This window comes from Rutidosis leptorrhynchoides, chromosome 2, assembly GCF_046630445.1.
Source record: "Rutidosis leptorrhynchoides isolate AG116_Rl617_1_P2 chromosome 2, CSIRO_AGI_Rlap_v1, whole genome shotgun sequence".
Classification (NCBI taxonomy): Eukaryota; Viridiplantae; Streptophyta; class Magnoliopsida; order Asterales; family Asteraceae; genus Rutidosis; species Rutidosis leptorrhynchoides.
The window spans coordinates 123,191,387-123,207,344 of NC_092334.1; the positions used below are offsets into that span (position 1 = coordinate 123,191,387).

Below are 15,958 nucleotides of genomic sequence, written 5' to 3' on the forward strand. Positions count from 1 at the left end.
TAGCTGTAAGTGGGTCTAGATTAATACTAAGACTTTACTTAATTATCAATAAATTCGAACGTCCCATTTATTGACCCAACTAATCGGCCACCAACTTTACACCTTACAAACATTGTACAGCACCTTATATATGTCACAATCCATTTCCATTAGTATATTCGATGCATAACAGCTGGAAGGGAAAAGAAAGAGCACTTAATGCTGCAATTTTAATGTTATAAATATATATCTCGGTGGTTCTTGTTGAACAATCAACGAAAAAGAAAGAAGAGAAATATAAATGAATGTCTTACGATGTTGCAGCAGAAGACTGACTGTCATCTGCAAAATGATCGAGGTGGTGATGATGATTTTTGTCGAACAGTGATTGCTTATGTGGTGACAGGTTTGCAGCCCTGTGGAGATGTTTTAAGTTAATGATAACGATGGAAGGTGATGGTTAGGGTGGTCATTGGACAAGAGAGAGAGGAAGAGATTGAGAATGGTAGAGGTTGTGGTAATTGTCGAAAAGAAATGGAAACATGGACGTAGCAACAGTAGTTATAATTTAAATGGGTTTGAAGTGGTGTTTTTGGTTGGGTTACGTTTGAAGCAAAAAGCCATATTAACTAGTATCATTTCTTAAAGAGGGTTTCGAGCAATAAGATGGTGAAATGGGTTGTTGGTTATGGTGATCGAGTAGGGCAGTTTATGTGTCTGTGTTTATGTTTTGAAGTGGTTTTGTTGGTTATTTACGGTTTACAGGAAAAAAAACAGAAAAGTTGATGAGGGTGATGTGGTGGTCGAACATTGTGGTTGTAGGGTGGCGGACGTGATGGGTTTGTTCATACCATGAACCCAACATAAAAGTCGGGTGGTGGTTAACTTGTGATGGTGTCGGTTTGGTATCACATGATACATAAATAAATAAATAGAAAGAAATGGTGATGAAAGATGAAGGTGATGGCTTGGTTTATAGAATAAATACGTCGATATTAGATTCACTCAGAGAGACAAGTTATTAAAAGTAGAAAATGACTCTAAACATATTTTATAACTATCTGTTTGTTTTCTTGTTATCAATGTGCAGTAGATGGTGATGTACATTGGTTTGTAGCAGATTAATTGTGTAATTATTTGTCAATGTTCCTGAAATTACTTATTGTAATTTATTAATATTAATATTAATAATAATACTATTTAAAATAATTATAATAATAATAAGTAACAATAATAATAAAAATGATAATAATAATTTTATTAATGATGATAATTATACTAATTATAATAATATTAATAATGGTAATAATAATATTGGTAATAACGATTTATTTATTAATTTCATTAATTATGTATCACTTATTATATATACCTGAATATTTAATATATATCTATCTATATATTTTAGCCATATTACAATATACATATATACATATATTATTAATTGTGTAAAGAAGCCATATATATATATATATATATATATATATATATATATATATATATATATATATATATATATATATATATATATATATATATATATATTCATTTTAGTAATAATTTAATTATTTTATATGTTACATTACATTTTCAATTCAGTTGATTGAATTGTAGTTTATTAATTCTTATTATTTTATATTTACTTTTACAATTTGTTCGTGAATCGTCGAGCATGGTCAAAGGGTAATTGTTTACATGAATATAGATTTCAAACTTTCGAGACTCAAAATTACAAATGTTTTTACTTATCGTGTCGGAAACATATAAAGATTAAAGTTTAAATTTGGTCAGAAATTCCCGGGTCGTCACAAACGGGTCCTGAATGCAGTTTTCATCACGTCACTTTCCTTCACCCTCTACTGGTGATAGCCGGATCGTAAATCGATCTTGGAGTAGACACATGATCCTTGCAGTTGGTCGAAAAGATCGTCAATTCGTGGGAGTGGATACCGATTCTTAATTGTTAATTTGTTGAGCTCACGGTAGTCGATGCACTTATGAAAGGATCCATCCTTATTTTTCACAAATAAAACGGGTGCGCCCCACGGTGAAGAACTCGGTTGAATAAACCCTCGGTCAAGTAATTCTTGTAGTTGACTTTGTAATTCTTGCATCTCGGAAGGTGCAAGTCTATAGGGTGCGCGAGCTATAGGTGCAGCTCCTGGCACTAAGTCAATTTGAAACTCTACGGCTCTTTGTGGCGGTAATCCAGGCAGTTCTTCCGGGAAGACATCGGAAAACTCATTCACAATTCGTACATCGTTCACATTCTTCACCTCGGTTTCTACGGTTTTCACATGCGCTATGACAGCAAGGCGTCCTTTCTTCATTATCTTTTGCGCTTTTAAGCAACTGATGAGGTTCAGTTGCGAGGTACATCTTTCTCTATAAATGATTAGTGGCTCACCATCTCCTTGGGGTATACGAAGAGCTTTGTCTCCACAAATAATCTCGGCTCTTATCTTAGTCAACCAATCCATGCCAACAATAACATCAAAACTTCCCAACTTAATGGGTATCAAGTCTATCTCAAACTCCACGCCGGCTATGTTGATAATAGCCCCTCGGCCAATTTGGTCCACTTTTTCAAGTTTACCGTTCGCTACCTCGACAAGCATACTTTCCTTTAAAGGAACTAACGACCAATCTAACTTATCGCAAAAATGTCTACATACGTAACTTCTATCGGCACCAGTATCAAATAGGACAGAAGCTAAAAGATTGTTGATTTTGAATATACCTGTCACCAAGTCGGGGTTATCGCGTGAGTCCCTAGCATTAACATTGAAGGCTCTAGCACGTGGTGGTCCGCCATCTTTACGCTTGTTTGGGCACTCGTTTCTGAAATGGCCCGTCTGGCCGCATTCATAACACTTTTTCGGCCCGTTGGTGTTCGGCCTCCCTGTCATTGTGGTAGTCTTGCATTCCCTACTGATGTGGTGCTTGTAGCACCTCTTGCACTGCGGTAGGGTTCCCTTGTAATTGGGGTTAGAGTTGTTGTTGTTGTTGTTGGGGTTGGGGTTTCCACCGTTGTTGTTGTTGTTGTTGGGTCCGAAACCCTCATGTCGCTTTGCCGGGTTTTGATCATAGTTTCTACCCCTGTTGTTGTTGTTGTTGTGGTTGTGGTGGTTGTTGTGGTTGTTGTCCCATTTCCTCTTTTCACTACTACCGGCTTCAAACTTAGCCTTCTCCGGCTCGTCAAGGATGATTTGATTCAGGAGAGTATGCGCCATGCGCATTGCTTCGGGGACATTCGGTGGCTTGGATGAGGTGACATTTCCCTTGATGGACTTAGGAAGTCCCGAGAAGTATTTCTCTATGCGCTTGAATTCGGGGGTGACCATGGTCGGACACATCAGTGCTAACTCCAAAAACCTACGATTGTAACTGTTAAGGTCATTCCCTACGGCCTTCAACTGCATGAATTCAATTTCCATCTTTTGAATTTCAGTCCTCGGACAGTATTCCTCAATCATAGCACATTTAAACTCTTCCCAAGGCGTAGCATACGCCTCATCAATTCCTTGCGCTTGGGCCATGGTATTCCACCATGTAAGCGCGCCATCAGACAGCGTGCAAGATGCAAATTTCGTTTTGTTAGCCTCCGAACAATTGCTAACTCTGAATACAGACTCAAGTTTTTCAAACCATCTTGTGAGACCGACTGGTCCCTCAGTGCCACTGAAGTTGTGTGGTTTACAGCTTTGAAATTCCTTATAGGTACACCCATCTCGAGCGGGTTGAATGACAGGTGGTTGTACAATTTGAGGGTTCCTTTCTGCTAGAGCAGCAGTAACACGTTCGTTGATCATGTCCTCAATCTGGGCTACGGTAGGTGTGGTTCTTCCGTTGGCCATGGTATTCTAAACAAAATTTTTGACTTAAGTCAAAATCCAGCATTCAATATGTAATAATATAGTATATATTAACCAACATGGAATCAAAACATCACATGTTATTAAATAACGCATCTAGGTACAAATACCACAGAGTCATCGTACAGTAATGTAAATAGAACATCGTGCAAGAATTTAAATAATGCAAAGTTCCATTAATTATAATAAGTTTCATACATCCGAATAAGTCCGTACAATACATAAATAATACAAAAAGCTACAACTAGATTACATCATGAAATCTAATACAAAAGTCCTACGGTGGAGGTGGGTGTAGGATGTCTAAAACCTGAGCCAACTGCTCCTCGAGCTCAGTAACCCGAGCTCGGAGGGTTCCCACCTCCCTTGTCAATTCCTCGACAGTGAGAGATGGTGGGGCAGGCGGTGCTGGTGGTGCAGGTGGGGCCAGTGGAGCGGATGGCGCTGGTTCTGCCGATGGTGCGGGTGGTGCAGAAGTAGATGGTCCAGCTCCGGATGTAGACGGTACGTCCCTAGATGGGAATGGTCCGTATCTAAATCTAGGTGGTACGGTTCCAGGAATAGTCAATACGTAATGGGGAACCTTACGTATCTGTGGGTCGGCAGGGTATGGCACAACTCGTTTACGAGCAGTAACCCTACGACGATGGCCAAATGCGTCAGTAAAAGCTTGACCTCCATTCACCCCTGGAATGACGGTGCCGTCGAAACGGTACCGCTTCTTCGGCGGGGTGGAGGGTGCCTGAATAGGTCTATCAGCAGGATCCTCATCATCGCTGGAGTCGTCTAATGATGAAGAATCGGCGAATGATGAGTCATCCGAATCGTGTGGTGGTGACACTGGTGGCTGAACTGGTAATCCGAAGCGTCCGAAGGCGGCCAACATCTGTCTGTGTCTGACTGGCGGAATCACGACTAAACGTCCGTCGGGAGTGCGTCGGCAAGGCGTGCGCATGTGGTTACGAAACGGCCCTTCCCCGAACTCCGCGGGGATCTCAATACCACCAATGCGGGGCTGTGACCTCGAGGGTCCGGGAGCAGACACTGGGGCAGGTGCACTAGTACCAGCTCCGGAAGTAGAAGCGCCGGGATCACTAGTGGGTGTCGGGGCCGGTGTATCGGCAGTAGCAGCAGCAGGTGTAGCAGTAGGTAGGGCGACGGGGTCTGAGTCTGTACTGCCCGAAATGCCAGTAGGTGGAACATCCGACATCTGAACAAGGAAAAATAAATTTTCCATGTCAGTATGTCATAAAGCAAGAAATTAATAGGCCAACAGTTTAAATCATGTATAACAGTAACTAGCATGGCAATAACAGCAATTCGTATGAAAGTAGCATGCAATCAAAAGCAAGTAGCATCATGCAGTAGTGATATCATGTAGTAGCATACGGTATATAGCAGAAAAAGTAAGCATTAGCATGTAGTAAGCTTAGCGGAAACAAGTAAACTAGCAAGTTGTAGATTAGTCCTATTAGTGAATCCTACTCGGGTCGGTCTTAGACTCACTAATGCAACCTAATTCCCTACAACCAATGCTCTGATACCAAATGTAACGCCCCGTACTAAATCATCATGTACGGACCATCAACAACAGGATCATTACAAGGTTAAGTACTATATGCGATTTCAAAAGAGTTGTATTTATTAATAAAAGTGACGTCATAACCAACGTCAAATGTTTTACAATCCAAAAGCATGCTTCGCAAAGTAGAAGCAATTAATATAAGTGTACGTGACCCCAATGGTCATTACATAACATAGTTTCAAAAGTAAATAAGTTTGAATGCAAGATAAGTAGTCATGCGATAACAACTCTAAGCAGCGGGTTCTACAGCACGACTAGTACACAGCGGAAGCAACCTCAAGCACCTGAGAGATTCATGCTTAAAAATGTTAACACAAAGGTTGGTGAGCTATAGTTTAAGTATAACAGTAATGTAAGTAGGCCACAAGATTTCAGTGCTACAACAAGCGTTTCAAAGTATGTAAAAGTATATGCTTAACCGTGGGCACTTGGTAACTAACTTAACGTTTAAAATAATAATACCCCCTGAAAGTACACTTGGCGAGTGCGTATGTTTACGAAGTATTAAACACTCATTGACTGCTAGCGTGACTAGCCCGAGTGGGGATGTCAAACCCTATGGATCCATATCTAAGATTCGCGTTCACGGTTCAAAAACCAATGATTAAACGTTACCGAGCTAAAGGGAATCTTTGTGCCGTTATATAACCCACACATATATAAAGTTTAAGTACTCGTGCCTAGTATGTAAAACATAAAATCCGCATGTATTCTCAGTTCCCAAAATAAGTTAAAGTAAAAAGGGAATGTTATAACTCACAATGATATGTAGTAGCGGTTAAGTTGAGTCGGGAAAGGTGTGCAAGTAAACGGTCCGAAATCCTCAACCTAAGTCAAATAGTAATAAGTCAGTAAGTCATCTCAAAAGGTTTATATGTATGTAATTAAGGTCATAAGGGTCATCATCAATCATCATCAAACAAAAAGTAACAAGTAAGGTTCGTTCATGAACGAAGTTTAAAACAAAGGCTGACTTGGATCAGTCACCATGGCCTCTACACAAACCGAACAGAGGTGAGACCAGTGGCTATGGCTCCGTATATGAGTCGTTTAAGTGTGGTAAAAATTCCAGAAGGTAACTCGTCTTTGTTTGACCGTGGCGACGGTGTAAGTGCGAGTAGGTCTGAAATTTCTGCACAACGTTAAAGGACCTAGTGACGATCGGAGGGCCATAAATCCTAAACCGTAACTCGGATGAAGACGAGTCTTATATGAAAAATTATCTACTCGAAAAGTTATATCTAAAAATCATGGTTAGAACAGCCCAGGTCTACTGGTATGTTCCAGAAACATCAGATCAGTAGGTATAGGACAGAGACAGTAAGTTTAAAGGGTTCCGGTGGTCTTGGTGCTTGATGTTCATCATGGTTCTCATCCTTGATGCATATAGCTTCAAGTGTACAACTCATGGATGTGTTTAAATCATCTTAACCAAGTCTTGACCATCATAACACTAGTGCAAGTCTAAGACATGAAGCACAACTCACTTAAGAGTTGCATGTAGTTTGATGAACCAAAGTTACATCAAAGTCTTAGGTTTGACACTTACATGAACTATAATAGAAATATTGAACTATAAACTTGAAAATAAACTAACTAATCAAGATCATAAGTAGTAAAACATAGTTCTTAGTTTGATCTTGAAGATCCAAGACTCAAAAGTCTTGATCTAAAGTTATTAAGTTTAAATCTTAACAATTAACACTTGTATCTTTACTTTAGTGAAACCATAAGCTACAAAACTTTGATTATCAACTAGTAAAGTGTATGTAAGCCTTAAAGCTCTTGTTTATAACAAAACATATAGATCATAAGCTATAAAACTTAGATCCATTACAAGTATGTGAAGTTATAACTAAAGAGTTATACTTCTATGTTCTTGAAACTTAATAAAGTTAACTTTTGTTCAAGAGAAATGAGATCAAGACTAACTCGTAGTTCTTGACCAACAAACCAACAAACAAGTATTTAAAGTGCATAATATAAAGAGTTAAACTAGGTAAATGAGTAAAAGGGTTCATGGTTGTTCATACTTTAAAGATTCAAACCAAGGTTTGATCTTTAGAAAGTAAACTTTAAAGTTTACTTCATGAACTTCAAGTATGTCTTTCAACCATGAACTTTATAAACTTTGAACAAGTATTAAGTGAAGATCATAAACTAGAGAGTTTATGTCTTGTATGTTCTTGAAGGTTCAAGATAAAAGAAGAATTAAAACTAGAAAGTTAGATTCTTGAAAGTTAGTAAGTAAGTAACAACAACTTGTAACAAGAATCAAACAACAAACAAAGATTGATGATGATGAATGCTTATGAAATCGGTTTTTAGCAAGGAAAAAGAGGAGAGAAAAGTTCATATTATTTACAAGTATTTGAGAGGAAAAAGAGAGAAAAAGCTTGAGAGAAAAGTGTAGTAAGTTGTGTGTGTTTTTGAGAATGAGAGAGCAAGTGAACAAGTGAGTAAAAAAAAGATTTTGAATCCCTTTAGCCTAAGGGAAGGTGACGGTCAGCAGCTCCCAAGGTGGGGGAGGGAAAAGTTTAATGGTTTTTAGCATGGTAAAGCTTAAAAGAGTGGTTAATGAATGGTCATGCATGGGGATAACAAGCTAACTAGATTCTTTCAAGTATTAACTAACAAGTTCCATTCAAATTAATACTAACAAGTGTAACATGGGCTAGTTTATCCATTAACATAAGTAGGGTGGGCTTGGAAGCCCAAGTTCAAGAGTCCATAACACTAATAAAGCCCAAGTACAATTAATAACAAGTTGAGCCAATTAAAGCCCAAGTAACTAACTAATAGTCTTAGTTAATTAAAATGATTAATAAAACTTAATCATGAATATAAATAATATCTAGAAATATTATTCGTGAAGTTTCGTGTGTCACAAAGACGTTTCGGGCACTTAAAAGTCAAGTACGGGCAATCATGGCAACATGTAAATGTAATCACATACATTCGTTTAATCACACGTATTAATAATAATTATTATTAATAAATAAAAGTTGGAATTTCCAGGGTCGTTACAAAATGGCTGTTGGTTGGATGTCGGAGACTGCATGTGGGTGGTTGTGAAGAACCGGTGGAGATGAGATAGGTGAAATAAGAATCCAGTTGTTTGGTACCATGACTTTGATGTTGGAGATGATGGGGACGGTTAAGGTTTTTGTGTTGACTAATAAATCAAATCTTGTTGACTAATACATCATATCCTTGACAATCTAATACATGTCTGTTCATATTCTTTTTTTTAGTCTTCAATAAATTATTAATAATAATTCGTTATTGTAATGTAAATATTAAAAATAATATATGGTGTGTGGTGAGTGGGATGGTTAAGAAACTAACCTTAGTCAAGAACATGGGTAACTAACCTAATTAATGGAAATAGGAGTCAACTTTTATAGGTTTATAGATTGTAGCAAATTCAGTTTGTTTTATGTTATCATGTTACAAATTAGTGATAGTGTATGTTTGTTAACACTTCTTTAAGTAGTTTAATTTTGTTTATGATTTCTTTAACTCACCCGTGTTTTCACCGATCATATGATTTTATAACAATGTAACATTGAACATACCACAAAAAAATATGTTATGATAATTATAACATATTATTCAACAATATTAGTATAGATATACATTTGTCTAAGTCATTATATCATAGATATATAGATGTAATTATTATACATTTATATAAGATCCACATTTTACATAAATAATATTAGTCAACTATAGCATATCATTCAATAATTTTTCCTTTACAAACACGTGATTTCACGGGTCTCTTAACTAATAATCATATAAAACTCTAAAATGATGATGTCATTATTAAGCTAATTACTCTTTAATTTTCATAATGATGATGTCATAATTATATATTAATTTAATTAAAAAATAATATGAAATCTTTCATAAAAAGAAATACTAATCTCTCCTAAATTGTAATTTTAATTTTTAAAAAAATTAAAAAAAGCATTTATTATTACTAATAATAATAATTATTAAAAATATAAATACTCAACTTTGAGCGAATATTATTATTATTATTTACTTTTAAAATAATAATTATAATTATAATTATTATATTATTAATATTCAAATATGAATTCTTTTTATAAAATTAATTACATTACATATGTATGCAAAAATACATGTCTCTATATATTTGTAAAAACAACGACAAGTTTTTTAGTTAAGCGGGTCATTAAAATAAATGACTTTAGCATTTACATTCAATTAATACCTAAAACATGTCATTAAATTATTTCGTTTAAACAAACCCGTAATTTCACGGGTCATTTCACTAGTCTTACTGTAAATAAGAAAGATTTCTTGAGGTTGGATGATCACTTTACAAGATTGGAAGTAAGCTAGCAAACTTGAAAGTATTCTTGATTTTATGAAACTAGAACTTATAGAATTTATGAAGAACACTTAGAACTTGAATATAGAACTTGAGAGAGATCAATTAGATGAAGAAAATTGAAGAATGAAAGTGTTTGTAGGTGTTTTTGGTCGTTGGTATATGGATTAGATATAAAGGATGTGTAATTTTGTTTACATGTAAATAAGTCATGAATGATTACTAATATTTTTGTAATTTTATGAGATATTTCATGCTAGTTGCCAAATGATGGTTCCCACATGTGTTAGGTGACTCACATGGGCTGCTAAGAGCTGATCATTGAAGTGTATATACCAATAGTACATACATCTAAAAGCTATGTATTGTACGAGTACGAATACGGGTGCATACGAGTAGAATTGTTGATGAAACTGAATGAGGATGTAATTGTAAGCATTTTTGTTAAGTAGAAGTATTTTTATAAGTGTCTTGAAGTCTTTAAAAAGTGTATGAATACATATTAAAACACTACATATATATACATTTTAACTGAGTCGTTAAGTCATCGTTAGTCGTTACATGTAAATGTTGATTTGAAACCTTTAAGTTGACGATCATGTTAAATGTTGTTAACCTAATATTTATTATATCTAATGAGATGTTAAATTATTACATTATCATGATATTATCATGATATTATGATATATTAATATATCTTAGTATGATATATATACAGTTAAATGCTGTTACAACGATAATCATTACATATATGTCTCGTTTCGAAATCATTAAGTTAGTAGTCTTGTTTTTACATATGTAGTTTATTGTTAATACACTTAATGACATGTTTACTTATAATTTATCATGATTAAACATAGTGTATCAATATCTTAATATGATTCATATGTATTTAGTAAGACGTTGTTATAACGATAATCGTTATATATATCGTTTCGAGTTTCTTAATTCAATAAACTCAATTTTTTGTATATAACTCATTGTTAAAATACCTAATGAGATACTTACTTATCATAATATCATGTTAACTATATATATAATCATATATATGTCATCATATAGTTTTTACAAGTTTTAACGTTCGTGAATCACCGGTCAACTTGGGTGGTCAATTGTCTATATGAAACCTATTTCAATTAATCAAGTCTTAACAAGTTTGATTGCTTAACATGTTGGAAACATTTAATTATGTAAATAACAATTTTATTTAATATATATAAACATGGAAAAGTTCGGGTCACTACATTAAAGATCAAAAATCAGCATTTAAGCCTGATATTACTCAATCCTTGAGATTGACCTTAAAGATTGAGAATTCAAACTCATGGAATTCAATGATATCTAAACTCGAGCTTGAATGAGAAAATATTTTGATCAAATTACAAACCGATTTGTTTTCTGAAAACCTATTTTCAATGCGTTCATTACCATTGAACGTAAAATCCTAAGAATTCACCGGAATTCATTAAGTCACCTGAACTAAACCGTGTGTCAACCGTAAGAACGGTGGTTGCATAGTATGGTCGAAGACAGGACCTTGTGCCAGACCGAAAAATTATAGGTTGATCTTTGCTATTGCTCCTACAAAGGATAGTAATTGCATCCGACACGTTATGGACCATAATCAAAAGCATGTCATTAGACATTGCCTTAACAGTTGCTTGTTCAACGCTTTCCTTTACAACCGGATGGTAGTTTACCGAAAGGTAATATACGGAGCAAGTATACTGGACGTGTTGCTTTCCCAATACAAGGTTAGCAAGTGGGTGACATAAAATCGCAAGTTTTGAGCTAAAATTTTCAAATCTGAAACCCCCAAAACCCACAAAAACATTTTGCAAACACCGGTGAAGGGTTATTCCGGAAAACTTATCTAGGGTAAAAGCTAGATTGAATTTTCAAAAGATCAAATGTTTTCATAAAGATCCAATTTCCTAAAGGATCTAAATTTTTATAGTCATGTGGGACTGTAAACCACATCATTACTACCATTGTTCATACCGTCGTATTAAAATCACTGATGTACATAGTGTGAAGAATAAAGAAGTGATTCTAGTAAAGCTATATTCAAGTTCTATATTGCTTGAGGACAAGCAACGCTCAAGTGTGGGAATATTTGATAATGCTAAAACGAACATATATTTCATAGCATTATCCTTCAAGAAAGACAAGCTTTTAGTTGCAATTGTTCTATTTACAAGTGATATTCGTTTAAATAATAAAAGGTGAAGACAAAAGATAGATTCGACGATTTGAAGACGCAAACGACCAAAAAGCTAAAAAGTACAAAGTACAATCTAAGTGATTCAAATTATTGATGAGAAACGTCTAGAAAATACAAGAGTACAAGCCGTGAAACGCAAAGTACAAGATATTAAATCGTACGAAAGGACGTTCAAAAATCCAGAACCGGGACCTAAACTAACTATCAACGCGCGACGCAACGGGCCTAAAATTACAAGTCAACTATGCACATGAATATAATATAATATATATATAATTATATAAAATTATATATATTATATTATATTATTTAAATGTGTCGGCAAACAAAAAAACAAAGCAATGTGAGCTGTTCCAGAAAGCCATGCGATCGCATGGCCAGAAGGCACATATCCCATGCGATCGCATGGCCTCAAAGTTGTGGCCAAGTGCTATAAATTGCAAGTTTGGGCGACGAGTTATTTACACCTTCATTCACTGATCTCTCTCATTCTCTCAATATATATTTATATTTATATTTTAATTATAATTTTAATATTAAGTTAATAATAATAAGGTTATAGTGGCGAATGTTTTAAGTTTGTAAGTCGAAATTCTGTCCGTGTAACACTACGCGATTAATACTCATTGTAAGTTATGTTCAACCTTTTTAAATTAATGTCTCGTAGCTAAATTATTATTATGTTTATTTAAGAAGAAGTAATCGTGATGTTGGACTAAATATTAAGATTGGGTTATTGGGCTTTGGACCATAATTGGGGTTTGGACAAAAGACCGACACTTGTGGAAATTGGACTATGGGCTATTAATGGGCTTTATATTTGCTTAACTGAATGATAGTTCGTTAATTTAATATAAAGATTTACAATTTGAGGTAATTATAAATAACCACATACACTCGATCGGACACGATGGGTGGGATATTTATAAATACTAATAATCGTTCATTTAACCGGACACGGGAATGGATTAATAGTCAATGGACTCATTAAAACAGGGGTGGATTACATACAAGGACACTTGGTGTAATTGTTAATAAAGTATTAAAACCTTGGATTGCACACAGTCGATAACCTGGTGTAATCATTAACAATGTATTAAAACCTTATTACAGTTTAAGTCCCCAATTAGTTGGAATATTTGACTTCGGATATAAGGGTAATTTGACGACGACACTCGCACTTTATATTTATGACCGATGAACTGTTATGGACAAAAACCAGATGGACATATTGAATAATCCAGGAAAAAGGACAATTAACCCATGGTAATAAATTAAAATCAACACGTCAAACATCATGATTACGGAAGTTTAAATAAGCATAATTCCTTTAATTTATCTCATCGTACTTTTATTTATCGTCATTTTATTTATCGTACTTTTAATTACTGCACTTTTATTTATCGCATTTTTATTTATCGTCATTTACTTTACGCTTTAAATTAAGTTATATTAATATTTAATATTTTACATTAGGTTTTAATTGTGATTTAAGACGTAAAATCGACAAACCGGTCATTAAATAGTAAAACCCCCTTTTTATAATAATAATAATAATAATAGCACTACTTATATATATATATATATATATATATATATATATATATATATATATATATATATACAAATATAGTTTAAAACGTATATAGCGTTAAACTCAGCTAGCTCCCTGTGGAACGAACCGGACTTACTAAAAACTACACTACTCTACGATTAGGTACACTTTCTATAAGTGTTGTAGCAAGGTTTAGGTATATCCATTCAATAAATAAATAACTTGTGTAAAATTGTATCGTATTTAATAGTATTTCGTAGTAAAATATAATCTATTTCGTACTACACCTCGCCCACATCATTGATCCCAAGAACGTTTAACTCGAGTTTTTGCCCAAAATGATTTTTGACTAAATCAAAAACGTTTCTAGAGAAACGTACGAGCAACCGCTCTAATGCCAATTGTAAGTAACTAGAGGAGGGTGAATAGTTAATTAATACGATCTTTGAAAATTTTTCGATGATCAATACGATATGAACAATAATTGATCACGTTAGTCAACTCAAACTAATGTGTGGTGTGTCTATGTTTGTAATGATGCGGAAAGTAAATTAAAGAACATAAACACAAGGATTTATAGTGGTTCGGCTGGATATTAACTAATCCATCTTAATCCACTCCCCGATTCACTAATCGGATTTGTTGCTTCACTAAGCACCTTTCTCCAAATCCGGTGGAGAATCCGATTTACAAGCCTTGTACTTCTCCTTAGACAACAAACCTAATCTCTCTATCCCTTTGAAGGATTACCTCTAACTTAGATCAACTTGTCTTCAACTTGGACAAGTATTAACCTCCAATGAGATTAATCAACTCCCTAGTTCTCTTTAAGGAAGATGATAGCTAAGCTAGCATATGCCTCTAATTACAAAGTACAAAGACTCTCTCTTTTTCAGTGATGACAATCCTATGACAATTCTAAGAATTAGTACAACACTATGTAAACTTTCAAAGAAAATATTTTGAAAGTTAGTTTACAATGACCCCTTTTATAATCTATAAGATTATAAAACTTCTCTTGCTAAATCACAAACATATGTAGAAGTATTATGTTCTTGTGATTCTCTGATGAATTTAAGTTGTAACATGCAAGAGGTCCAAGTCTTCAAAGTTCTCCAAGTCTTGTTATTTATATGCAGAGATAAAAAGTCAGCCCTGTCTGCGGCTTGGCCCACGGTCGTCCGCGGGTCAACCGCGCGTGCTTCAGTCCAAAATATATATCTGTTGTATAGCCGTTTGAATCAGTTTTGAACATCACTCTTTGGACACTTTACTTCATTTAACACCTGCAAAAGATAACCAACATCATATACAAGTACTATATGCATTAAATATCCATTTACCTTGGATGGATTGCTTTGATAATGACTTATCATGTCCAAAATGAAAAGTATAACATTCTTGGATATAAGACATTATAATCATTTGAGACAATCTCAGTTTAGTGATAATCCTTTATTTGCAATTAACACATTTGCTAAATCTCTATTGGTTGGTCAACATGTCATTGATGACACAAATTCACTTTAATCACAAAGGATGCTAGTATTCAAATTTTAACTTGTTTGTAATTAATTAAGTGTGTTAATGATGTATTGACAAATTAAGCATGTAGTAACAATTAAGCAAGTTGCAAGACATCAAGTTAATCAAGTTTAAACTTATTCATAAACTTAATTTTAGATTTAAGCAAACCTATTTGTGTTAATGTTTCATTGTCTTTTAAGTTTACTAGATTATGACATTTTACAATATATCCAAGTAACACATGCATATATTGAAGTAGTCCAAACACTAGTTCCATCTAGTAACGAATAGCAAGACAAGTTTCATACATATGCATATTAACTTGCTACTTATAATTTAGCACTTAGCACTTAGTCAAATAATATACATGTACTAATAACAAGTAGTTAAGTAATATTCATGTAAGGACTAGCAAGAGATCATAATCTTAGAATTAAGCATATAGTGATAACAACGCATTAAACTAAAACTAAGTAACTTTTACTTGCAAATTGGCATTTGCAAGATTAATGTATAAGCATACATTAATATTCATAATTGTAGCGACCCCGACAAATCGTCAAGTGACGGCGTCGGCTACGTGGGTCCCATTACCTGATTATAAGTCTTTAAGATAACGTTTGACCAAAATATGTCGCCTTCATTTCAAAATAAAGATTGTTTCAAAGTTTACAAGAATTGTTCAACCAAAAGTTAAGTTACAACGTTATAAGTACGATTGAAATCTAGGCGACACGGTTTAAAGTAAAGTCAAAAGACGCTCCATGAAAAGCATGTATACTCGACATCCAATGCAAGTATCAATTAATGAGCGGAAGCATGTATCACATATCGTGCAAGACCTGAGAAA

General features: G+C 34.4%; 1 pseudogene; it reads left to right on the forward strand.

Annotated features, from left to right (window-relative positions):
• Positions 1–294: 294 nt before the first annotated feature.
• Positions 295–15,958, forward strand: part of LOC139888223 (inactive beta-amylase 9-like) — a 34,321-nt pseudogene continuing 18,657 nt past the window's right edge.